The sequence below is a fragment of the Pleurodeles waltl genome, chromosome 12 (assembly GCF_031143425.1).
Source record: "Pleurodeles waltl isolate 20211129_DDA chromosome 12, aPleWal1.hap1.20221129, whole genome shotgun sequence".
Lineage (NCBI taxonomy): Eukaryota > Metazoa > Chordata > Amphibia > Caudata > Salamandridae > Pleurodeles > Pleurodeles waltl.
This window is the reverse complement of record NC_090451.1, coordinates 195,631,846-195,658,222: the sequence shown is the minus strand read 5'-3', so window position 1 is coordinate 195,658,222 and position 26,377 is coordinate 195,631,846.

Here is a 26,377-nt window from a genome sequence, read left to right as displayed (position 1 = left end):
ATACTTTTTGAACAATTAAGTCACAGAACTCTGAAACAAATGTCCATCTTTGTACCACCAGAGATGCCAGAAGAAAGAAGTGTTTACTTTTGGGAAAATTGTTCTCTCAGCTATTAACCATCTAGAAAAGACGTCAGAATAATACAATCATAACTCATCAAGACCTCAAATGTGAGTCTTTCAATTTAAGAAACAACTAAGATATAGTAATAAAACCTGCCAACAAGAGAGGTCCTAGTGTAGGCTTAATAAAATACAAGATATAAATGAGAGACGCTGCCCAGTCTCTGATCAACAGTACTATTGCAAACTAGGTATAGACCCAACCTAGCACCTAATAGAAGACATTGCAAAATTGATTGCTGATGGAGTAACACAAGGTTGAATGGTTCAAATAATAGAAAACATAAAAAATACTACTCCAGTATTTTATTTTCTAGCAAATATATATGAAGATCTTGTAAAGCCTCCAGGGAGACAGATTGTCTCAGGCTATGAAGGAATACTGGAATAACTATCAAAATATGTAGATGTTTGTCAGAAAACATCCTCCAGCCCCCCAAAATCATACATCCAGGACACTTCTGACTTCCTTAGGTGAGTTGAAAAGATTCCATTTGCCAGTAATACTCAACTTCTGGTTACACTGGATGCGGATTTACTGCATATCAATATGCCACAGGATTAAACTCTGGGTGTGATACAGGTATACCTTGAAAGAAGAGAAATACTTCAACAGGTACCTACTAACTTCATCCTCACTCTTTCTCAGGTTGCACTTACCAAACTATTCTTTCTAGTTAAGGATGAATTTCACCTACATGGGCACCACTATGGGATGTTCTTTTGCACTAGAGGTAGCAGTAGTCGATACAGCAGAATAAAATAAGTACATCTACAATAGTATTCTTCCATTCCACAGTGATATTACCACTTGTTATAGGAATATAGATGGCATCTTCTGCATATAGAGTTCAACCACGCTAAACTCAAATATTGTTGCCTTTGGCTGGACAACAGAACCCCAGATATCAATTTTAAGGAGACGAACAACACCAAACAGCCATCTTTTTTTGATGTATTGGTCATATCTGATAATGGCTTTTTGGCAAAATAATGTCCAAAACCAAATGATAACTATTGTCTGCATAGGTATGACAGTTTTCCTCCAAGAAGCCTTAGAGGCAATCTATCCTAGGGGCAATGCTTGAAGATCCTAAAACCAGATGAAGCAAAGCTGAATTTGTCACACACTCTGAGCATTTGTTAAGCAAATTAAATCGAAGGGAACCCAAAGAAGCTATTGAGACGTGCAAAATAGCATGGTTTAACCAGCATGAAGTACATCTGGAAAAAGACACTGCGAAAAACACAAGGCTTTGGCATATTTGCCACTTTCTGTACAAAATATTACAAAAAAACAGTGATCAACCCAAACTGGCATATCTTTGCATCACTTCAGCATCACATTGAATGCCTCGTCTTCACATTACAAACAAGGAAATGAATCAAGGATTACTTAGTATAGGTGTATAATGAACCTGATTCTTACACTCAAAAGAATAATCAGAGACATGTAGAACAGCCAATTATTTTAAGGGAGTCATATATTTGGTAAGTGCTTTACTTGCTCAGAGATCCTGAAAAGGGTTGAGTTTTTAGTGGTCTACTGGATGTTATCAGACTGCAAGAGAAGGAATTGTGTACATAAAATACTCTGCTCTGCAAGAAAAAAAGGGTTGGATTTTTGGTGGTCTATTGGATGTTATCAAACTTCAAGTCAAGGAATGGTACATACAATCCTCCGCTCTTGCAATCAAAAAGTACATAGGAAAACAAACCAAGAAGTCACAAAAAGAATTGCAAGCACAAATCCATGATCAGCTGTAAAACCAGGACTGCACCTTTGGTTAAGCATATTATTGAATCATCCCATAATAAAAAACTTTAAAACAGTAGTAGTTAAAAAACGAAAAAACACGCGCACACAGCACTGTTTCTCTTTATTGGACCAAATCAGGGACCTTGCAAAGACCACATTGACTTTGTATGTTCACAGTTTTTATCCATTCCTTTTGTGGGCACTTGGCCCAGCTGCACGTGTGGGGTACCGTTTTTATCATGAGAAGTGTGGTAATGATGGATGGTAGGAATTGTGTGGCTCCTTGCAGATTCCTGAACTTTCCCTTACAGAAATGTGAGGCAGATGTCTGATTTTAGCCAAAGTTTGACATTTGCCAGTCATTCTGGGTAAGGCAGGGTAGTGAGGTCCACTCACGCCACACCACACTTGACTCCCATGGATCTCTAGTTTTCAGAAAGGTCTGGATCTAATAGGTTTCGCTGGTTTGTGGCAGAACATAGGCCCAAACTTCAAAGCTACAATCAACAACAAAAATCATAATTTTTCAAGATTAAACTTTGATGATACCTTGTTGTGTTTTGGCGCCTTACCTATTGCGGGGGTCATAGGCCCACCCACAAAAGTATAGTAACATTTTCATCAGGATTACCGTGGGACCAAAGTGGAATCATGGAACATTTGTTATTATCAATTGAATTTACCTTGACTTTTGGCTTCCAAACATAAGCCAGTGTGCACGAAATGTAAAATGCCCTCTGAATCACATGATAGTATGGGTAACCCCACATTCTGAGCTGTACAAATAACTACTATTCCCAAACTCAATGTCTTCTCCACATTTCAAAAAAAGCATAGGTTTCGTTAACACCCATGTTTCATTTATCAGACCATATGAATTGCTGCATGGTCAGTACCCAATGAAAACTCATAAGCCGCAGCTCAGTTGTTGACTCTGGGTGTCCCATTATGTGCACAACCAACAAACGCTATAGGTCACTGAAACTAGAAGGGACTAAAAACAAAGGTATATTACTTTTGTAAATCGTCATCAGGGGAAAAACAATTACAGAGGAAAATGTCACCAACTGCTATTTTCCTACTTATTTTCATGAATGTTTTATTTCAACAAATGATTTATTTGTGAAATCATAAGTTACCTATATAAATGACCCCGGCTGAATTCAAAATTGCTTCTAGTTTTCGTGTATAGCTGTGTATACAAGAGTATAGCTTTCAGGGTCCACTTATGTGATTTTCACTTATTTACTCCACAAACTGCAGATAAGTGGAAATGATAAAAAGTAGGGGGAAAGAACTACTAATTAGAAGAATGAGAAAGGTGAGGTAAGAGTGTTTTTCTTAATTCTGTTTGTTGCTGAAAGAGGGGAAGATGGTGATGTTAGCACAACAAACTCTAGAATGTCATTTAAAAAAAACAGGGAGGTCTTCTTGCACACCACTTGTTCTTAACTTCTCCAAAGCAATTCCTTTATTTTGGCTATTTTCTCAGCTCTCTCCAGCGGAATCCGCAAAACCTGGGTACCTTTAGAATCCTCAAGATGGGATAGACGATGAAAATCTATCCTGGATACCCTTTGTGGAAAAAAGTTATGGCTTAAGCGAGAAGCACAGAGTGCTCCAAACACAAAACAATTGCTCAGCAATGGGACAGAAAATAACTCAGCAACTAAGGAGTTAGTTACCACAATCAGTACGTGTTCTATATGGATTTGTATATGATTAGTTTCAAATTGCAAGAAATGAATATTAAAGAAATGGACAGTGAAGGCAATAGAACCAGCATACTTCCAATCTTAATTATAAAAAAAGAGTTCTGCATGACAAATGTATTAGTATTTGCTGTGCAATGTGATACTTCCATCCATTTGTAGTTGAACTAAGTAAATAATAAACTGAGTGACGCACATTCTTTGCTCCTCTTAAAGACTGTGGCCTCTCTCTCTCGCGCAGCCTAACTCGTCAATTCCCTACAGGTATCAAAAGTAAAACATATCTAAGTTTAGTTATAGATAAAATTAAATTATAGGTAAACAAATCAACCAAACATCGGGAGTAGAAGTGGCCTAATAGCTATAGTTGCTTACTGGGGAATATGGAGAGCCAGGTTTGATTCCCAGACCTGGCTGAACATACTATAATTCTTGGTGCATCCCTGTGCCTAAAATGGAAAACAAATGTTAGCATGGTTCTGTTGTAAAGTGGTCTCATGCCCATGGACTAGGTCCAGACTATAAAAACCTGCAAAAAAGAAACTTAGCTGTGCATTATCTTAGCTTTATAAAAACGTTAATTGACAGTGCCCAATATCGTAATGGTTCCTTGATTCAATGCATTATATTTGGTAATTAGGAGCATTTTAATATTTTTCAGTAATGCACATTTGTCCAGCAACCAGGATAAAATGATGAGGTCACATATCCAAAGCATGCAGACACTTACACTGTTCTTTGGTGAAGTCAAGAATAACAAATTGTCTGTGTTTGGCATTTAAATGCTCCTATGGCTTAGCACCTAGATATCCGCAAGACAAAATAGCTGTCTTTTATAGCGTTAGATCTCTGCTTTCAAACCAAACACCTCCAGGCACACCCCTCTTCTGCCTAGATATAGTTGGGCCAAGGATGCCTAATGTGGGAACTCATGACTGGTATAAGTCCCCTGGAATTTCAGTCTGAGACTTCCTTTTCCATTTGGAGGCAAACACATAAGTCTTTTCCCTTTAAGTTCCTCTCATTTATGACATCCTTTACAACTGTCACCTAACCCTGTATTGGAGCCCTCTATAAATGTTTTCAAACATTAACAGTTAAATTCCTGTGATTAAGTGTGATTCCAATATGTACGTCTCTGGACATTTATTTTGTTTATTAAGTTGTGGTCCACATTTCCTAGTACTGATTGAACCAATGGGACTGCGGGCACTCACTTGATTAGTGTGGACTCAAAGGGTGAAATTAGGACCGAATCTTTGACCAGCTGTCTGTCAATACCAGTAGGATAGTCAAAGTGTTCCTTTCGCATTACAGGCAGAATCATCAAACAAAAACAAAAAAAATCAAAAGAGGGTGCAATATAGTGTCCTCCTCGGCCGACAACAGTTGGGATCGAGGACCAAGGTTAGTCAAAGGGATTGCACTAAATTTCAAGGGACTTGGTGGTTGTTATGTGGATTTGTAGAGCACAGCTTATCACCCATAAGAGTATCCAGGCCCTGAGAAGGGCCCACCTGAGGTGGGAGGAAATCATGCCTGTGTCGTCTGGTAGAGCCACGTCTTGAGGTTCCTTTGGACGTTCATGAGGAAGGAGGAGATTCTGAGGTGTTGCAGAAGGTCGTTCCATGTCTTGGCTGCAAGGTGGTGTCTTACAGGAGCCTGGTATCAGGCAAAACTCCTGTGCAAACACAAGTACAAGCTCAATAACAGATAATAAAGGAGATGTTCAGGGAATGCCTGATGTACAGTACAGGACCACCTGCTCCCCCAGAAGGAAAGAATTATCAGGCACATCATGTCATTGTGCCTCCTGTAACTTAGGTTAAGCTTCTTTGCAGAATGTCTAGGCCTGGTAAGCGGAGCTCTGGAACCTCATGGTTAATGAACTCACTCTCCTTTGAGATCAGTTGCTGACATTTGCCTTTTATACTCTGGTCAAGTACAGTTTTCAATCACAGAATAGCAAACCGTCTTTCCTGCAAGAGCACATCAACAGCCGCTTGTCCTCAGATTCATGGACTTAATCCTAGCCTTGAGGGGTCCAGCAGCACAACCTGTCTGGACACAACACTTCTGTCAGCTGAGCAGTAGAGTCTTATAATGAAGTCTACACAAATACAAGATACTGCCTTCAAAGTTTCTTTAATTCTAGGTGAAACAAAGGTTGCTTTTATGAGATTCCTACAGAGATTTTCACAGCTGTCCAAATTGTATTTTTTGTGCATCAAAGCTGGGTATTGGTGAGGAAACAAAATGCTCTTTCAGGAAAGCTAGCAGGGCCTGCTAGCTAAGAAGATCACATCCACAGGAACTGGTGTTCACATGGGGACATTTACCATTTGTCTAAGCATCCTGTGCTATTCAAGGAAGAGCAAATCGTGGATTTTGCCAGCCAGCATACACACCAGGCTGCTGCCCTGCACTGTCAATGTGTTAATCAGTTCCACTTTGAGGAGAGCTTCAGCCACCACGTTATCAAGATATAAGGAACCTACATTATGCATTCTGGGGGTGAAGAACCCATGTTGGGGAACTGGATGAATTTCAAAAGCAAGAGTTACTATGCTTCTCTCTGTCACCTTTGAGGTACAATGGGGACCTCTGGGCATGCCCGAATGACCCCATACCTCCTATCCAGTAGCACTGAGGGAGTAACAAGAAAGTGTCAGTCACAATACTCAGTATCTCTGGATGTGAGGTCTTCAAGGACATCAAAGAAATAGGAAACATGTGGAGTAACACAAGTGACTGCAAAATGAAGTGATTTTCTCCTTTACATAGTAGATCAGTAACATTCTTTTGTTTGTCTTTATGCCTTGATTTGTGAGTTTAAATCAACTCTTACATAGACCCACTAAAGGGAATCTAAAGGAACGGTCCTATTTTTGTTTACAACTACACATTATAATAAATAATTTTCTATCCCACGCGTTGTTCCTCTGCTTAACAATTGCACTGTTTCAGATTAGCCCTCTCGAGTTTCATTGACGTGAATACATGTCAGTAGCATCCCCTTAATAAGTCACAGGATGCAAAACATCTGCGAATGTTGAGCATCTTTTAGAGATCCAGGGACTTCAGTTGGGGATAATTACCGCTTGCAACCCCCCGTGGACCGCTTTGCAGCCTCTGTGATTTAATGTAATATGACTAGAGATATTTAACCGTTGAGAAGTTTTGAGCTTTTATTGATTTAAATACAGTGATCTCTGTGCCATACCATCTATCTCCATTAACACATTGACTGCATCTTTAAGTTTTCAATAATATGGTCCAAAAAACAAAGTTGCAGGGTCAATACTGTCAAACGGTGTGTGATGTCACTTCCACTTTCCCTGTGAGTTGATGAATTGACGTCACCCTAGAGGGGTCGTTTTCTGGCAGACAAATCCATGTATTAAGTTCCATTGCCTTCATTTGTTCTGTTGTAACTAAGGAAGCAAAAGTATACACAGCCTTTGCTAAAATTGTGAATACCTACCATTTGTTTAATTTAGTTTGAGGTAGAGTGGTGAATCATTTCTGATCTCTTATGTAGATTGCCATAATAGTTTTGACTTTTTTGTTGCACAGGGAGGGGAAAAGGGTCACCCCCAAGCCATTGGCTGCTGTGTCAGTTAACTATTGATCAGCTGAAATTCATCAGCCATTGCCCAATTATAGCTGCCATCTATGATGGATGGATTGCTTCACCAACATTAGAACTTGCTTTGAGGTGCAGTCATCCGAGTCTGTACTGCACCAGGTATACACTTTTTACCCCACTTTCTGTTCATGCTGTGGACCCAGATCAGTACTGGTACTGTGCCCACTTAAAACAAGAGCGCCAAATGTTGTTGAGCTAGGACACACAGATAGCCAGCAGGGGAGTACTGCAGGTGCCTGTGGCTCGGTGGGGATGGGGCCCAACCCTTTAGCAACCCAAATCCATCAGAGGCCCCCATTGAGCCAAAGACCAATGAATATCTGTGTGACCAGGAAGTCTCAGGGCCCATCATCACGTTCAATAGGGGGGGGCCTCCATTATCTTGCATTAAGCTACTGTAACCAGCGTGAGAACGCCCTGTACTGTGTTACACTTTTAGAGGCCTCTTCTTTATCATTTACACAATATAATGCAACATGCATCTCAGGAGAAACCGATATCAAACTCAAATGTTTTTCAGTAACTTAAGCAGATTTTAAAAATAGATTTTCAAATACACGAGAATAGTAAATTTGCTAAGCATATGTAAAGCAGATCCGTAATGAGTTACAGGTGTAGAAGTTATGATATGCCCATTTCCTTTTACAATATCAATGCCATTTTCAAAATGGCCGTTGTTCCCTTTCCTGTGTCCATTTATACCTCTGGATACCTTAGGTTTTCAATTAACTGCAGAGAGATTTATGGTTCACGTTGACCCAGAGTTGCATTTTGAGCCGCTGGAATCTGCTTGGGTAGAGGGTCAACAGAAGCCAAATCAGTTCATTTAGTGTACCTTGTTTAATCAACTTTACCTTTTTTACTGAGAAACAGCATTTTGTTTTTTATCACTTCTAAGTGCATCACTTAAAAATTAAAGTTAATTCTATTTAAATTAACTAAGGGCAGTGTTGCAAAAAAGCAAAATGGAGATTATGCTCCCTCTCTCTGCTCACCACTTAGCATGCATTCTGCATACTGAGGGCTCATATTGAAATATCAAGAAATAACGCTAAAATAACGTGCAAAACGTATGCTGTTTAAAACATATGTTAGATGCTAAATTTGTAGTACGCAATTGTACGTAAATATGCTAGGCGTGAAACACAAAGAAACTGAAAGAAACTGAAAGAATTGTATAATCAGCACAAGACTTGCTCTCTTGGAAGACTTATTTTTCTCAGTGAAGAGATGTTGTGCAAAAGGTTTTTCTTCTTGTTTAAATAGATGTTTCTAATTCTAAAAAGACTACTTTTAGATTAGGAGTAGGCTTATTATGTAGAACGCTAGATGTGAATGTTCACCCACGGGGATGGAGTCTTGAATGGGAGAATGAATCATGAGAAATTAGACTAAAAAGTTACACGGTAAGACATAGTTTCAGCCTTAGAAGTTGCTGTCTGAGGTTTATCGTGTTACTGAGAGAAGACGGGGAGTGAACATGTTCCCCATGGGTGCACAGGATGCCGATTGGTCAAAATGAAGAAAGAAAAGCAGCAAGTTTTGCTACATTGATTGTGTGTGTACATAATATTGTGTATTCATAGAGTAGATATGCATTTTCCATTCTCCTTTCCATGGTCTAGTAAGCACACTGCTCAGAGACTGAGTTTCTTAAACCTCTCTTCATAAGAAGTTTTGCTTGATTTTGAAATATTGAGCTGACTGTTGATGTTGAAGCTTTATACTTAATTTCTCTCAAATCAGAACTCTGTGTGTTTCTGAAAAGGACACCTTTTTCTTCTCATTTCTAGATTAGGGACTCTTTCCTTTAAGGAACACGCCTAATGCAGTTTATTGTGACTTATTGATTACTTGATTTCTAACTAAAATGCTAATAACAGATTAATAAACGTTATTTTGTGACTCTAAAAAAGATGAATTACTAAAAGGTTTGAAGAATACAACCCTTTAAATCATATCCAACTCTATTGACTAAAAAATAATTTAGAAATTGTTATGATAAACTAATGTGATATACAGCTCCTGATTAATTTCCCTCAAAGGTCAAGGATCCATCGATCTGAGTTGAAGGCAGTGGGGATTTCCCTCATGACTTATCGGATCTTTCTGTGAAACAGACTTTAAATGAAAAATCCCAACTCCAGCAGAAAAACAGAGTTTGGGTTGAGAAAGACGGCTACAGGGAACTATCACCAGATTAAAAGTTTCAGGATCATTTTCGTTGCTCAGCTTGACTCTCCCAACCCTAAATTCAGCAAAGTATGGGTCAAGAGCTAAATCATCTTCAAAACCCATGCAGCCAAAGGGCCCCACAGCAACCCTAGATTTGACTTGTGGAAGCAATGACAAACATTGCTGCTGCATTATTAAAGCCTGCTTGGAGCCAGCCTGTCTCAGTTCATATGCCTGGCTTTACCATTCAAATAAAAGAACTGCAAGGGGAGAAAAGGACCTTTTTCCTCTCACTGTCTGTCCTTCGATCTCTTCCCGCTTCCATTCTGGTCACTGTTGTGAGGTCATATTATATTTCAAATATTCTTCATTAAGCAGTTGAGTCTTTCACAAACAAATCAATAGTTCCTAGTTGGGTACACCTACTGAATGGAGTGATGTGATTGGGTGCATAGTTAACAATTTGATGGAGGTGGGTGGATCTAAAGTGGAGCAGGCCAGGTACTAGGTCACCGGGAGCACTGTTAGTGTTATCATTTTGATCATAGACAGGGCACTGTAATGAAATCTACGTCAGTGACATGTTTCTCATTAATATGGATATACCGCACTTTCTATTTAGACCAATATCTGTTGCATATTTTATTAATTACAACAAAAAACTAGCTCAATTGGATCACAAATTACTAAACAAAGAAGTCATGCATGTTCTCGTGCAATGGCAGACTGTTTATAAAGATGAACTGGTCACCTTCCAGTCGCTAATTGCAGTAATCAGGTATAAAACTCATACCAATGACGCTACATTTAACCATTCAATATTAAAAACGTATTAAAATAACAAAATAGTTAACTTACAGCGCCACAAAATGTGCAGCATTATGTTAGGCAACTTGCCTTTATTATGTCGTCACATTTAGTTAATCCTGCGGCATAAATCGGTCCTCCATTGACGTTTCAATCTAGTGTCTTGGAATACAGCCTATTACTTTTGAATACTTTACTTTTGGCTGGATATCTGCAAAATGACGTAGTATTGGTTTAGAAAAAGTAAAGTTTCTGGAAAAAAATATTCATGTTTAAAGTTAATTTAAATACGTACAATTACAGGTTCTTCGGCTGGGAGTGCCACTGCTTACAAAAGTGCATTTCACATTATTTGTATTCTATGAAATGTGCAATACTATGATATATATTCCTCCTCCTTGAACCACAAGTGTTTCTGCTCCCTCCATACTATTCTGCAACACTGTGGCGTTGTTAAATTAAAATATTTAAAATATAATATGACTTAATGAAAAGAACAGAGGAAATAAAATAAATCACGTGAAACCAGATGAAAGTTTAGTTTGACTGAAAAGAGTTTCAGGAGCCCAGAAATGATTTAAGCCAGAGTGTCCCGAGAAGGGGATTGAAATGCTTTCCACCCTCATAAGAGAGGTTGAAGTAGTCCGAGTATCAAATGCAGGGGGTTGCCACTTTATTTTCTCAAATAAAAGAAAAGAACTGTAATATATCAATACTATTAAATTAAATTAAATTCAGAATAGGAATCTCACCATGCTGATTTGGGATATACTTGCACTCTTCCCCTAGCCAAGTCCCATTCGTCTTTTTGTTTCGTTTGACCCCCAGGATTGACACTAAACTAAGACTGAGTTAACAGAGAGCGTCTCTCCATCGTGCACAAGCAGAGACAGAGGGAGTTATTCTCTCTCTGTGGCACTAACACAGATCAGTAGAACTCTCTTCCTAACCCCACAGGACATTGAGAGAGCCTTTCCTCCTAACAGGAACTATTGAGGGACCACATATCCCTAGGTCACACCAGCAGAGACTGAGTGACCACAGACTGAATGAGCCAGTCTCACTGACAGCCGCATAAATTAAGCCCTTCTTCCAGATTCCAACAGATTGACAGAGCTCCTCCCTCCTAAACCTGCATGACACCAGCAAAGACAGAGGAGTTCCTGCCCCAGACATCAAGAGACTGAGGAATTCCAACCATCATCAAGGCTCGTGGAGCGATGAGGGGCTGTCATGTACATCCAGCAATGTTTTGGCCCATGTTTGCCAAAAATGCCTTGCAAGACCTTCCTCAGACATGTGATGGTCAGACATGCTTACTGTGCTCACTTGCTCCCTTCCTGCAGTGTGCAGACTTGGAAGTAGTCCCCCATCCCCCCAGAGTGATAGGAGTGATGGAGACGGTCTGGTGGACTCTAACCCCAGCCTGAGCCAAGGCGTATGATCTCTATCTCCTAATCTCTTTTGACATGCCTTAGGGTACAATGGTCCTAGACCTGTCAAACAACATTGATGGGGAAATCATGGGATCAGAAATGTAACTGAGCCAGGCATGCTTTTCAGCATTATAGTCTCCAACCCTGTGTGTGGGCATGGGTGAGTCCCCTCACTCTTATCCTGGATCAGTGTTACCCCCTTGAGGTTTAGTTCTCATATGTTGCCTATTTCCATGTTGGTTGTCTGGAAGGGGCACATGAAGAAGTGCTTCACTCACAGTCATCCAATGAAAAACACTTACTTTCCTGCTAGACTGTCCTCGTTACTCCTAGCTGATCAAGGCATCCAGATTTAGGAATGTTGCATAGACTAAGAGATAGGGTAGCATAGAGAGCCTGGGGAAAGAAACAGCCCTGAGAATTTAGGCATCTTTTGTGCTAGATTCAAGCACTGGGCCACCTGAGTGGTTATGCTGTGTACCCCATTTAAGGAATGGCATGATCACAAAGTCTGGGACGGTTTTATCCTCCCAATGTGGATCGTTTTTTGGTTGGCCCCATATGGGAATGTAGGTTGCACCCTCAAGTTATAACTACCTCACCCCAAGATGAGTTCTTGGCATGCCGATCTGGTGTTTATGAGCCCATGGGAGAGAAGGCATGTGTTTCGCTCTGTCACCAGTACTGGTTGAAACCAGGTGATAAATGTATGTTGCTGACAATACACAGGCTGACATAGCACTTCTGTCATTATGACATTATTCTGTGCTCTTGAGAGGACCTATAAAAACAAAAAATGGGCGATGCTCTTTAAAAATATACATGCATGTCCTTTCTGCAATCACCTGTCCATAAAAGTACCTTTCTCATGATAATCTGAAAAGAAGCAATTGATGACAATATCTGGCCATCCCACTACCCCTCCTAGAACCTGGGCAGTACAAGTGATCAGGGAGTTAAAAGGGGTGTAGCAGCGCGTGGCGGGGGGATAATAAACATTTTTTAAAATAGTAAAAATAAAAACTTACCTGCCTCGCTGCTGCCGCAATGCCGCTCCTTCTTCCTGGTCACAGGAGGAACAGGCTCCCAGCCAGCCCTGGGCCAATCCTAACACTGTATTAAAGCAGTGTTAGGATTAGCTGGAGCGCCCAGCCAGGGCCCTCCCAGACAGACTGGGAGCCTGTGCCTGCTCTCTCCAGCCCGGTAACAGTGCCGGGCTGGAGAGAGCACAGTGCACGTGTGTTTGGTCAGCTCACGACAGCCGGGCAAACACACATGCGCACTCCCCCCATAATCCCTCAGGGCCTCATCCCTTTAACAACGAAATGATAATAAACATAGTTTATTATCGTTTCATTGTTAAAGGTTTGCAGCGACTGCTGCTGGCGGGGGGGGGGGGCAACACTCTACCATAGCGGAGAAGCCACTGCTGCAAGTGATAAACATACAGTGGTTATTCACAGTGTAAATTGGATATATTTGCAATACACTCAATGTAACAAGCATTGGCAGGGCTAGCCCATTCTCTGATAGTGGACTGATTCTTGGGTTTGTATGGTCCATTGTCAGACTCTACATACCCGCATCTTGTGCTTAAACTTCATCCACGTGTGAGGATAATTTGAGCACTTTCTTCCTTCTCTTTAAAATGAGCAATTAAATTAAACACAGAATTATAGTTTTCTAATTGTTGTGCTTATTTGGCCTATGATTATAACCTTGAAATGTATTTTCTATTGTCCGTTACATTCATTGTATTGCTAGTAAGATCTATTTGAAAGCACACCTTCAAAACCTTCAAAACCATATACTGCCGGACTGCCTTTCATTATGTAGGATAAATGCACAGAAGGTACCAATTATTTTTCAAGAAAATTGACCAGGAGGGCTAAACATATCACAAAGAAAGGAAAACTGCAATCAGGCAGCGTTATGCGGTTTAAGCTCACAAGTGTTTAGATCTACTGAATGTCTTCTGATTTAATAAACATCAAAGATCCTCAAGAAAGGCCAATGTTAAAAATAACCAATTTAACTTTCTCATGCACTGTCACACATTTGTGTTATATTAAATAAAGGAACACACTTCTAGGAAGTACGCAAAGAGTTTTATTTAACAGCGTCTTTGCACTGACAGCATCCAGATTTCAGCACTGGTGCTATCTACATAGTAGATTGAATCAACACCACACTTGAGAAACAATATCACTAGTTAAAACACTGGAATTCTGGGCGCTCCACTTTAGACAAGAGTGTAGCAGAGGGTGAATAATGACCAGCGAGGGCTTCTGTGGCAACAATCCAAAGCTTATTTTTGTTTTTTTCTTTGTTAAATCATTCAATTCCTTATGCACAGAATGTTGTAAAGTAAACAGTTCATGCACCTTCTGTCACAAATGATGCTATACCCTTATAGTGCATCATACCGGCAATTAAAGGCCTGCACCAGCATTATAGGCCCGAATTGAAATACTTCTATTAACTTATGCAGTTTGCTATCTATGTATAATAAGGTCAATTTTGAGCTGATCTCAATGGTTAAAACCCACAATCATCTTCTGAGGCGTTCTGATTTGGGTATGTATGGTCCTGAAAAGGCAGTCAGGAATGCAGGGGCACAAGTATTTTTAAAGCCTAGTAGTAAATGTCACTCCAATGGTGTTTGCTTATTGATCAAGTCCATGAAAATAAGTGTTCTCCTATGGGTATTATTTACAGGTGCCTATACCTACTGTGATGGTATTTGCAACTGACGCTATTTCCATCCCCATCAGTAATACCCAATTACAATACCAATAAGCAATAACCTCAGCACAGAATTAAGTATCGGAAACTATTACTTTACTGCTGGTAGAATTTTTTATGTATTGAGGTCCAGTATGTTCAAAGACTCACCCTAAATTTATTTGAGCGCTTTTTAAAACTGGAATGTGCTGTCCGAGGCCACTTTCCAGAGTGGACTGTAAAGTCCTGTCATTGTGAGAGATTGCTTATTTGTTCATTGCCCTGGTCATCAAGTTTTGATTAGACAGTGGGGTGTTCTATATTTACCCCTTAGCTGCTGGGCCTTCCCCCACACCCCCCAACCCCAAGTGATGAGCCCCCTTTTTTGGCTATTTTGGGGTAGTTTGCCCCCGTAACTTTTTGTCCACATAAGCTAGCCACACCAAATTTGCATCCTTTTTTTCCAGGAACCTGGGGATTCTAAAGGTATCCAGAGTTTGTGGGTTCCCCTGGAGGAAACCAAGAAATTAGCCAAAATACAGCTAAAATGTTTTTTTTTTTTTTTCCAAAAATGAGAAGACAGTGCTGGAGAAGAAAGCATCTGGGTTTTCCCCCCAGAAAATAGCATCAAAGGGTTTGCAGTGCTATAAACACCCTCTTCCCAGCTTTCAGAAACAGGCAGACTTGAATCAGAAAACAAAAATTTTCAACATAGTTTTGGCATTTTACTGGGACATACCCCATTTTTACTATTTTTTGTGCTTTCAGCTTCCTTCCAGTAAGTGACAGAAATGGATGTGAAACCAATGGTGGATTCTGGACAGCTAAACATTTCTGAAAAGTAGACAAAATTGTGGATTCAGCAAGGGGTCATTTGTGTGGATCCTTCAACGTTTTCCTACAGAAAGTAACAGCTGAAATTTAAAAAATATTGAAATTGAGTTGAAAAAAATGCTATTTCTGTCCACGTTTTCTTCTGTAACTTTTCCAGCTATGGCATATTTTTGAAAGCAATATACTGTTAGGTCTGTTGCACTCTTCTGCTTGCGGGGATATGTAGGGCTTGTAGGTTAATCAAGAACCATAGGTGCCCAGAGCCTAAAAATGAGTTGCACCTTGCAATGGTTTTTCATTATATACCTGGCATACAGCAATTCATTTGGCAAAATATAAAGAGTGAAAAATAGGTATCAAGGAAACCTTTGTATTTCGAAAATGGGCACAGGATAAGGTATTGGGAAGCAGTGGTTATTTGCACATCTCTGAATGGGGGTCCCCATATTAGCATTTGAATTACAGGGCATTTCTCAAATACACTTCTTTCTTACACAAGGTCTTACATTTGGAAGGAAAAAATGTAGAGAAAAACAAGTGGCAATAACACTTGTTCTTCTATTCTGTGTTCCCCCCAAGTCTCCCGATAAAAATGATACCTCACTTGTGTTGGTAGGCCTCGTGCTCGCAAAAGGAAACACCCTAAAACGCAACATGGACACATTTTTACATTGAAAACTGGCGTGTTTTTTTAAAGTGTTTTATTTTTAAAGTGCCTAGCTGCAGATTTTGGCCTCTAGCTCAGCCGGTACCTATGAAAAACCTAACAAACCTGTGCATTTTATTTAAACTAGACACCTAGGGGAGCCCAGTATGGGCTAACTTGTGGCACGCTCACCAGGTTCTGCTACTCAGAACCTTTTGCAAACCTCAAAATTTTGCCCAAAAAAAACACTTTTCCCACACATTTCTGAGGTGGAAAGTTCTGGAATCTGAGAGAAGCCACAAATTTCCTTCCACCCAGCATTCCCCCAAGTCTCCTTATAAAAATGGTACCTCACGTGTGTGTGTAGGCCTAGTGACCACGACAGGAAATGCCCCAAAACACAACGTGGACACATCACATTTTTCTAATGAAAACTGAACTGTTTTTTGCAAAGTGCCTAGCTGTGGATTTTGGCCTCTAGCTCATCCAGCACCTGGGTAAACCTACCAAACCTGTTCATTTTATAACAAACTAGACACCTACGGGAATCCAGGATGGGGTGACTTGCAGGGCTTGCACTGGGTCTGTTACCCAGAATTCTTTGCAAACCTCAAAATGTGGCTAAAAAAACACGTTTTCCCCACATTTCAGTGCTGCAAAGTTCTTGAATCGGAAAGGAGACACAAACTTCCTTGCACTGAGCATTGCACCACATCTCCCGATAAAAATGGTACCTCACTTGCGTGGATAGGCCCCCTGCCTGTGGCAGGGAAGGGTCCAAAACACAACATAGACACATCAAAATGATCTATTATAAAACTACCTGTTTTTGCAAGGGGGTACCTCTGTTTTTGGTCTGGAGCTTGGCAGCCATCTAGGGAAACCTACCAAACCCAGATATTTCTGAAAAGTAAACACCTGGAGGAGTCCACAGAGGTGTGGCTTGTGTAGATTCCCCAAAGTTTTCTTACCCAGAATACCCTGCAAAGGTGAAACATTGAATAAAAACTCTACTCTTCCTCTCATTTCTGTCACGCAAACTACAGGAATATGCAGGGATCCATAAAATTTCTACCACCCAGTATTCCCCAACTTGTCCCAGTAAAAACAATACCCCACTGGTGTGCCTGGGCTTTCTGCCTGTGACAGGAATGGATCACACAACAGTCAATGGTAGTCCATCATAAATGTTCCTGTTGACCCTTGTGTGATCCACTCCTGACACAGGTACTAGGCACACAAGTGGGGTAGCATTTTTATCAGGACAAGTAGGGAAACGCCAGGTGGTAGAAATTTTGTTCCGTGAGCAAGGCTACAGCTGAAACGTGTTGAGAGGTGAAACTTTTTCCTGTAGTCATGAATTAATAAATTTCACATCAGTACGAAAAAGTATCCCGACTTTTCCTTGAACGAAAGGAATCGAATTGATATGTTTAGAGTTTCCAAAATACGGCTGGGACTACTGCATTGCAGTTTCCACAATCCAGATTGTATTTTGATATATATATATATATATATATATACATACATACACACAAACACACACAAGAGATTTCTCGCCCTCTTTAGTCTCTCTCTCTATATATATATATATATATATATATATATACACATACATATATGTAGTTTTTTTTTTAATAGCTGTGTGATTTCCTTGGGGGGCACTCATGGAGCCCAGTGAAACAACAGCTCAACAAAAAAAAATCCACCCTAAGGGGTCAGACTTGCTCAAGGGAGACCCCGTCAATTTAATTATTTTTTTTAGTTATTGGTTTTCTTTTTTTGTTTTTTTTTACCCCTAGGGTGGTGTGATTGCCCCCCGAGGTAAACACACATAAAAAAATAAACTAAAATAATCTGTCCAGGTTTTTGTTGGGGGGGAGGCACCCATTTTCTAAAGGGCCGACCCCTGAGTAATATCCTTTTAAAAAAAAAAAATGTAATCCCTAGGGGGATGGGGCGCCCCCCCTCAGGGGCCAAGAGATTTTTTTTTTTTTAAATGCCTCTGCGGGGGTGTCGGACCATTTTCAAGGGGGCCGACCCCCTCAGATGCCATCCCTGGTGTCTAGTGCGATCCAGTTCCAGGAAACATTTTCCGGAAGGCCTCGTTTGAAAGGGGAGACTCTCCCCTTTCAAACAAGGCCTTGCTGAGGGCTTGGGACACCCTTTCGGGCCCATTTTCCCCACTTGAGAAGAAAACGGCCTTGCCTCCGCTTCCTGCTCCGTTTGGGAAAACAAACTGTGACATCAGTGCAGTCACAGAGGGGCAGGTGAGGGGGCGGTAGAGAGATGGCTCTTCTGTGTCTCCCTATGAGGATTAAATTAAATAAATAAATAAATTTTGCGAGCACCGGAGGCTTTTTTTAAAAAAACCTCCATGACGTCAGCCACTGGTTGTGACCCGCACCAGGGAGGGTGTGCAGGCGTCAGCCAGTAGCTGACGCCCGCACCTATGGGGTTAAAGGTGGAACTGTCCAATAGCAATAAATCTGCAGAGGCAATTTCATTACAGTGTGCCTGCCTCTTGAATGCTCTCCACAATCAATCGGTTGCCAAAGAAACTCAATCCTATTCACTCCTTGTCATTCTCTGTTTTCCACTATGAAAATAACCATTGTCTACAACCAAACTCCTACTCTATAACACACATCGGTAACCTCCATTCGTCCACTAACAATCTACTTGCTATTTTTTATTCATGGGCACCTGTCTGGCTGAAAATTATCCATCATTCTGGATAATGTAAACTCCTTTCCCCATTGATAGAAACATTGCCCCCAGATGGGAATTTAAAATGATGTTAAAAATATGACTCTTCCAGCAGTAATAATTCTTGATCTTCACCCTCACTGTCTGTCTCTTCCTCATTTGTGGAATCCTTTTGTGGGGGCAACAGACCGCCTTGGCAATACATATTTTACTCTACATGTTTATCAGGATAGCAATATTAATGTTGTAAAATACCATTTTTAACAATGAACATGGTTAAGCCAAAAAAAACAATGACTATCAGTAGAAGCCTTTGGAAACCTAGAGAAGGTGCAGAATGTTGATATTTTAACGGAATACCATCACCAAGGCATGCTGCTTTCATTGGTTTAAATTAGAACTTGCAAACGATTTGAAGGGTTTTGAAAAGATAAATTAGTAGCTAGAGGATTTTCATCATTTAAGTTCAAGGGAATGTCTACAACATCTCTGATGAAGGTAATCTCAATAACAAATGTTCCAGAAGTTAAGAATGGGGCTGAGATTTGAGAAATTGTAATTATAATGCACTGCATAATACTGACGGCCACTATTGGAAAGACCTAAGTTGGAATAAATCTTACTTGATGAAGACAAATAGATTGAAACTAAAACTAGATTCAGTTATACTTCTAAACATGCATTATTTATGAGACATGGCATACTACTGAATACTACTAATTTATACATCAACCACTAAAAATTAAAAAATAGAAATACCAGAGTAAAAGTCCTGGCTCAGACCCTACATGCCTTAAATCCCATCCTAATAAATAGGAATGGAACTCCCATTGGAAACCAGTCCAATTAAAGCTATGGAGACGACAGTGGAACTACTATCACTAGTTCATACAAAACTTCAATCAACTAAAGTTGTAAATTGTAAATCTGTACAGCAGTAATGGACCCACCAATTCCTCTCCTTGGAAGAGATCTAGAAAGGAAGTTAAGAGTTTGAGTTTCTGGATCTGTTGATAATGCCCATGGGTAGAAGAATAGCATTGTTGTGGGATGCTTGTACTGGCCCTGTGTTTGGAAACTTGGAAAGTAGCCTAAATGGTTGGGGTTCTGCAGATTTGCAGGTAATGAGCTCGCTTAACACAAGGGAAACGTGAACCCACATTAAAGGGCGCAGGATTCACCTAAAAAAAGATGCTGTTGCCCCTGGACAGCAGGCCTCAGTGAATGAAGAAAAGGGGGAAGAAGGGAGACACAGTCTCCCGGAATGTGAACTGCTACACCATACCAGACTCAGGGCCGGCTTTAGGGTGGTGCGAGCGGTGCAGGCGCACCAGGTGCTCACCTGGATTGGGGGGCACTGACCACAGAGCGGCTGAAAAAGCATCTGCTGAAAACTTCCCTGTGCGTCCACCCTTCAGGAAACAATTAAAATGTCAAGATACCTCTTGTGATTAATGTTCCTGCTAGGGAGAGAGAGAGATGGGCCTTTTGCCTAGCGGCAGGCTCTGACTCACCACAAAGTACAGCAGAGGACTAGTATGCCTGCTGCAAAGAACAGAGCTATATTTTATGTGGCCAGCTGAGTGGATTAGTAAAGTCAACCTTTACAAGCCCTTTAAAACAAATGAATGTATGTGAAAGGGCGCTGTTGAGAGATAAGGGGCACATTTTCCGGGAAGTAGTGAGTAAATCCGAGGAGGTGGTCATGGGTGGGGGGGCACCAAACATATTGTCGCACAGGGCGCCACCAGCGCTAAAGCCGGCCCTGGCCATGCTCATTTGTGATAGGTAAGGTAGAAAGCCTGGGTAGATAACATTACACAGACGGGGAGACGAGATAGGTTGTAGGCGTTTCTTGACTGTCCCAGAGTTGGCACAAAGCGTGAGAAAGAACGATTCGGTTGTATTGGACAATAAGGTCTTTCCAAACTAAACAAGTGCTCTGCGTGCAGTGAGCAATACTGAAGACGGTGCACTTCATCATTACTAATTGATGTGTGTTGATTTATTTCTTCTACCTTCCTTTCTGATGAAGCAGCAGAGGAGAATTTGTCCATGTAACACACCAAATACCGAAAATGATATTATAAAAGGAACCTGTGCTGTGTGATCTAGATTGCCCCTCACAGCGAAGCTCAGGCTCGCTTAACAATAGCATCCCTAGGAAACCCAACCTTTTGGCCTTTTCATCCAAACCTCTCAGGAATCCTGTGCATGCTCGGGATACCATTTCTTGATCTTGGCAAAAACACATTGAGAACTGGCTGTGTACTGTTAAAGCAACGCTGACGCTTGGCGATGTTGTTGCAAAGTAAATTGTGTTATATCTGCTGAACTTGCCAAGTGCTGTGTTAGTATTAAAAATCACGTCAAGTCAAGATTTGGCCAACATCTTCATAAAGGTGATACGGTTATTACGCTTAAGGGAAGTATACAATAGAAAGTCAAAGAACAGATGGAATTATTTTAACTGTGTGTACTTTTGAAATAGTTTACAAAACTAAACAAATACGGTTGAGATGACGTGAAGCGATCCCCAATGCTGTACTTTACACCACTGTCCGCCAACCAATGCTTTCCGAGCATTCAGTTAATTGCAGGCTGGAAATAAACACAAGAACAATATCTGCGGGAATGGGTTCGGGCTGCATCACCTTCAACATTTTTCCCATCATTACAGATTTACTACTGTGTTATTTCTGCAGCTATAACAAACAGATTAGCCACATGTTTTTTCACAATGTTTGCAACCAAAGGTGTCAACTTGTCCATTGCTCCCCCTGTCATGGAAGATAAGCAACTGTTTTTAAGTTTAAGGGTGGCCATAGTACAACGACTTATTTAAAAAAATAACCATTGAATAAAATAAACATTTTTCTTTTTAGTTACTTTTTAATTTACAGACCGACAAATAGGTTTATAAACTGGGACATAAGGCAGCGTACTCTAGAGCACGTTTTTGGTAATATTTTCAGTTCGCATTTTTTACATTTAGCATTGCTGTTACTATACCTGTTACATTATAAAAAAATAATTGATATCTAAATAGGAGAATTTCGCATTGACGTTACTCTGGGGCTGTTTTTATTCTTATTTTTGCAACAGTTTGTTAGATATGATTTGATCATGTCCTTTCCACAGAAACCAAGCATTTGCAAAGCAATACGTTTCACATTTGCTTGAGTTTGAGCTATTGGTGTTGTAAATGCATAGCTGGACTTTTCTTGCCACACAAATTGGTCAAGCCTGCCACATAATTTGGTCCTCTCTGCCACATAATTCCAGTGGCCTGGATATAATGAAAGCACTTCAATTTACCTTCTTCCACCATCTGCAGCAAAAAAATGAAAATATTTCCATCATTTATTATATTGTTTTATTTTATTATTTTGGGGTCCCCCCAACCTAGTGTGGGGACCCAGAGAGCACCTAGACAGAAAGAGCACATCATGCAGTGAGTTATGTGCAAGCATGCTCATCGAATATTGTAGCATCTTGACTGTAATGCTCAGAACAGCCCCTAGAGGGTACCTCTATAAAAATAACATTTGTAAGAAACACGGTCATGTAACCATATAGTCAGCCCCTAGAGAGCATAACCTCATGAAAAAAAAGAATGACAGAATGCAGTGTAACAATGTATTTATCCTATAGTGTGTAGTGCATTACAGATTTTTAGGCCAAGCAGGCCCACTAGAAACGTATTACAAACAAGGCCCTTAAAACACAATTTAATCCCTGATGCAAAACATACGTTCCAGCGATGAGACACTGACTAGTAAGAGAGGTTATTATATGTTGCCCCCCACAACCTAGTGTGGGGACCCAGAGATGCCCTAGACAGAAAGAGTATGCCATGCTGAAAATTTTGATGGTGGTCCCATTGTCTTAGGACCACCACGTGGTTTGTAAAAAGAATGCCCCGCAAAGCATTATGGGGCAAGTTTCCAAGTGCAGCACATATTAAAGTATCTTGACTGCAATGCTCATAACAGCCCATAGAAGACACCATAATAAAATAGCATTTGTAAGAAACATGGTCATGTAATCATACACCAGCCCATAGAGTGCACAATGACATGAAAACTGTTTGGCAAAAAGTAATGCAGTGCAATCATATATGTAACCCCTAGAGGGCATAGTGCCTTACATATTTTCAGGCCTAGCAGGCCTACTGCAATACTATTACAAAAAAGGCCCTTAAAACACAAACTGCTTCCTGCTCTAAAACAAAAGTTCCAGCCATGAGAGAGCTTAAAAATACATTGAACGGTGGAAGAGGTTACTATTTTGGGGTCTTCCCAACCTAGTGTGGGGACCCAGAGATATCCTAGACAGAAAGAACACTTCATGCTGAATGGTTTGGTGGTAGTCACATTGCAGTAGAACCACCACAGGATGAGTTATGGGCAAATATGTTTTAAAAGAGAAACGCCACGCAAAGCATTATAGGGCGAGTTTCTAAGAGTTCAGTGAATATTGTAGTAGTGGCTCTCCCGCTGTGCCAGAGGAGCCACTTGAGGATTTCTGTTTTAAATACTCCAATTTGCATATTTTTCAACTGCTAAACTTGTACATAAGTGGTACTCATGTAAAGCGCTCCTTAGATCGAGGTTGCGCTATATGAAACTTCATGTAGTTGTAAAGTGCTCCTCTGATCAAATTTGCGCTATACGAAACTTCAGTTCCTCATGTAAAACTTTCCCCCGATCGAGTTTGCGCTATATGAACCTTCATATATATTAAATAAAAGATAACTCCACCCCGCCACCTTGCAGCCTTTGTGCACAAACACCACAAAGCAACAGCAGCATGTCCAAAACAATGAAAAGGAAGAAAGAAAATAAGGCCACGCGGTGCGAAGCGGCGAGGAAATAGAAAAAAAAGTAGTGCGCCACACTGAAGTATCTGGCTTATTGTGCAATAATCCATGCAACAGGTTCAGTCTCCAAGACGGTAACAAAGAAGCCTCAATGGCGGGACAAAAACAATTTACCTACAAAATACAGTAAATTTTGAAAGGCAGGCCAAGAGACGAAAGGAATGGGGTTGAGATGGGCATGGTGCAAGCCCACAGATGTAGATTACATGTTGAGAGAGAGTGCTTGCGCGCTGCCGAGGCTCGCCCTAATAATATGCATGAAAGGACTATGGATAGAATTGGCTCATACATAGACAAAGATAAGGGCAACATTATTGATGCTAGAAATACCTACACCAGGCAAAATAAATTAATACAGAGTTAAATCACTTCACTGGGGTCCACAAAACAAGTGTAGCAGAGCAGAATATGAAGCCTATATGATGTACAAAACAAACTCAACAGGAAAAAGATGGCAAACTTTACTTGAGAAATCAAAAATATGAAACAAAATCAGTAAGGGGTGAAAAAAAGGAAACGAGCAAAATAGACAGTCAAAAAATAAAATGTTCTTTTACATATGAGAAAGTGCATGTGTTTAAATGCAAATAAGAATTAGGACACTAGGTAGAGAAGGGTTGGAGAAAGCTAAAATTATGAATGCATATTTTTATAACGTACTCACAATATGAACATTGATTCACCAGGAAGCCAGAGGTGGAAGAAGTCACATCACACACTGTCTTGCCCCTTTTTCCAGGTTTTTCCGCGGAAGAGCCTCTTGTTTTGTGCTGAAGGGTGGGAGTGTAAAGTGGACCTGCCTCTAGAAGCCCTGTTATGTTCCTGTTCAGCGTGAACTTGTGAGCAGGGGTAGCACAGAGAGTGCCAGAAGTACCAAAACGCAAGTCAGGGTTATATGCTGCTGTCCTGGCTACATATAAATAACATCCAGTCTTGACATGGGAAAGGTCCGGTGAACGTCCATTGCTAACCATCTGATGAGTTAAGCAGTGCAGTAATATGGCCTTCCTCTGGAGACCAGGGAAGGCAGAAGCACCAACAACCTTGTCATATGTGGTCACTAGGTGGAGACAAAGTAGGCTTGAGATTCAGAGAAGCGCTTAGGCTACTATTTGATCTCTCCATGCCTCTTTGCAACTTAAATGAGAGTGAAACTGCGGGTCATTCTGTGCTGATTTTACTGAATTCAATGACAAAGGGTAAACAACTAGTAGGTAAACTTGGCACTACCTCTAGGATTATTTTGTCGAGAGTAAGAAGACTACGCTATGATTGAAGAGCTATATTCAAACCTGTTGCAGTATGTATCAATTTAGAATGTAGAAATATCCTTGTAGTGTGAATGATAAACATTATTCAGGTTTTACCATAGTATTTGGGATAAGAATTCCCCTTCTAAAACCAGTCGTTATACATTTCACATAAAGATACTAACACCACATTGTTCACTATAAACCTGCATACGGATGGAGCTTTAACAACAGCCCGCGCTCTGCGGTGTATCCGGCAGCGAGGCTGTGCTAATTCCCTGCTAGCCCGATGCTCCACGCTTTTCACCTGGGCCGCACAAACTTGAGCTGTCCCTGCAGCCCAACCCGCTCTCTCAAGGCCCACAGTGGCCTATGACCGGTCCAAGGACTGCCAAGGACCACCTAAAGAAAAAGAGTGGTGAGCTTCGTGCTTATTCGTCCTTTCGCAACTCGCTGCTTGCCACTGTCCCTGGCAGTGGACTAGTCTATCAGTGTCTCAGTGACTGGACTAAGTTTTTAAATTAACTGTAAACAGCATTTGTCTAGGTTTAAACACGGAAGCATCGCTATGTAGTGCTTAGAAGAGGAGGGACTGGAGAATGGGCGAGCAGGGCCTGCCCTGAGTGTGGTTGGGGAGAGAAGCACCTGGTGAGGGGTAGCACAGGGCCTGCCAAGGGGGTCACGAAAACAGGAGAGGGGCTTGCAGAGGGGCAGGGAGGAGGGCAGAACGTCTTATGAGGCACTCTGACGTCTGTAGTGTCGGCGACAGCCGGCACTACCAAGTAAATAAGAATTGAGGACACGGAGCACATTATTTAGTTTAGTATGCTTGGCCCACGACGCGTTCACAGCCTCCGCAGCCAGACACGTATTCTTCCTGTGTCTGCCGCGGCGAACTACGAACCCGCCCCTAGCCGCTCACTCTTATTACCCGGGTCACATGACCTCTGGTGTCAACCACAAAACAACCCCTAGGTAGGGGAGAACACCACGAGGTGCTGAGGAGTGGGCACACCCCTTCAGCACCACACCACATGGTAGTGTTCGGCGCACAGCGTCATAGCTGGCGCGACACTACATTCCTCCTAAAAATTGAACAACAACAACTCACACTTAATTCAGATTAACACACATTAAACATCCATGAAATGGTCAAGAAGTCGTATAGAAGGGGCAGGATTATGTCGCAAATGATACCGAGTATTTTCCGATCGCCCTGTGCTCACAGGTAGATTCAAGACAGGGGAAGACACACCGTCTGACACAGGCACTGGCGGGACACCAACTCGAGTTTCAGTACGGGCCTCGTCACGGTCCTCGCCACTATTCACTGAAGAAAGATCATCATTTGATGCATGGACTTCAGCATCCACCTGAGATCCTTCTGGACGATTAAACCTTTTGAACAAAGAAATTTCTGGTCACAACGTCCTTTCCTCCTTGAGCCACCACCAGCGAGCCACGTCGCTTCACAATCACCCACGGGGAAGGATCGAATGGCATCCGGAACTTGCTTCCAGGAGTAGTGATCTTGAGCAACACCCGATCTCCCCCTCAGATCAGATAGCCGTGCTCTTCGACGACAGCTAGCACGCTGGTTGGTGGCGGACCTGCAGTTCTGCACATGAACGGGATCAATGGGACTGGGAGTCCATGTCCTGTGATGGGGTA